We start from the raw sequence: 2,043 nt of genomic DNA, 5'->3' as shown, positions 1-2,043 counted from the left end.
AATTGTGCCTCTGTTAGTACCTAAATTAGGTACATGAGCTCTTTTGAGGATTAAATGAGAATGCATAGAAAGTGTTTACAGTGATGCTGGCCATTAAGTAAGTGCACCCTCCACGTTAATTATGATCATCTTTTTTAAAGATTTTATTTACTTATCTTTAGAGGGGAAGGGAAGGAGAGGGGGAGAGAAATATCAATGTATGGTTGCCTCTCGTGTGTCCCCCGCTGGGAACTGGCCTGCAACCCAGGCATGTGCCCTGACTGGGAATTAAACCGCGATACTCTGGTTCGCAGGCCCACGCTCAATCCACTGAGCTACACCAGCCAGGGCTAATTATGATCATCTTAATTATAAGATGATAGTGACTTGAATATGTAAGAGCTGAAGAAACTGAGGCTTAGCTTGAGATCATTAACCTTAGGTTGAGATGTGCCTCACATCTGTTAAACGGCAGAGCTAAGCTTGATTCTAGGCTTCTGGCAGTATCAGTATTCTTTCCGTTAAACACATTTTCAGCAGGTAGCTTTCCATAAACTCGTCACCTGTAGCCCACTACTCCATGCATTCCCCTCAACAAAACCTTACCACCCCTGCCTGTGCATTTCTAACCACTCAACCCTGTGGGTATGAACCTGCCTTCATTGTTGCAGCATATATGGATCACTTCCTGGCCTAGGACTGATGGGAATACAAGACAAAGAAAGCATCATCCCACACATGTTCCTGAGCCCAGCCACCACTTTCTAGGTGCAGTTCTGATGCTTTGTGGGCAGTAGCAGAGAACGTGGTTGGGCTGCACCCTCTTAACCCAGCAGACAGCTTTTGTGGAGTGTACCAGGTAAGGAGTCTAGTCCATTTATATGATATACACATTTTCAATAAATGTCTAAAATTGAAGCATCCTTCATCAAAGACAGAGTGAGGGAAGGAAACCCATTTGTTTGTACTTTTCTTAGTGTTGGTGGTTTCTGCATAGGCACTGCAGCAAGTTTTCAATACAAGCAGCACTCATAACAAATGGCATACATAAGGAAGGAAACTGGGGTAACTTCCTCCTGGAGAAAACACAGCCATTTTGCAGTTTGTCCAAGTTGTAATACCAGTGAAGCAAATTTCTGTAAGGCAAACTGTTTCCTCATTGACAGCAGTTATGAAATTGAAAGAAAAAGGCTGATCTGAAAACCTGGCAGGTCACCAGACAGCAGAGAGTAGACGACTTGGCTTTTTACCAACCTGGAAAGCTTCCCCTTCCAAGTCCATTTTTAGAATTGCTCCTTCTCTTCAGTGAGGCCGCAGTGCCATCCTTCACCACTAGATGCCTCTGTCACCACAGATTGCCCCCTTAGAATTGGAAGTTTTAAAGTTCAAGAAGCTTATGCTGTACTTTTGTATGAACTCCTGACCTGTTAACATTCTGTGTTCAGGGGACAGGGGCACAGGCACACATAACTTAAAAACTGATAGATATTAGCTGACTTCCAGAAAAGACAAACTAATTTGGGGTACAGAATGTATTATACCAAAATGTCTTATGAATTGCTTTAAACACCAGGACCCAGCAGTTCCACTTCTAGAGTATTATTTTATGGTAACAGGGTAGTCTCATAAAAACATGTATGGAGGTGATATCACAGGGTCATTACAATGGCATTCTAGGTAGCCATTTTAGAAAATGTGTATATGCACATATGTATAAACATGTAGAGATTTGTCAGAAATGGCAGTAGACCTCTGGACCCAGACTGCTGCACTTTGAATCCCAGCTTTCCTACTTAATTTGTATGAACATGAGTAAGATCATATATCTGTGTTTGGGATGATACAGATCTCACAGGACTGTTTTGAAGATGAGAGCATGCATTCACAGTACATATTGTATGAAGCATAGACGGTTAGAGAAGAGCCCATTTTTGTAGAAGTATATAAGAATATGCATAGGCTTGGAACAAAAAGCTGCCAGACTACATGCCAAAATCATAAACAGTATTTATTTCTGGCTATGGGATTGGCATATTAGGTTTACCAAATGCTTTTCTGTGTATA

This window comes from Sturnira hondurensis, unplaced genomic scaffold (genome assembly GCF_014824575.4).
Source record: "Sturnira hondurensis isolate 20B ecotype Veracruz unplaced genomic scaffold, ASM1482457v3 Scaffold0009223, whole genome shotgun sequence".
Classification (NCBI taxonomy): Eukaryota; Metazoa; Chordata; class Mammalia; order Chiroptera; family Phyllostomidae; genus Sturnira; species Sturnira hondurensis.
The sequence above is the reverse complement of the archived record's forward strand: the minus strand, read 5'-3'. Positions refer to the sequence as shown.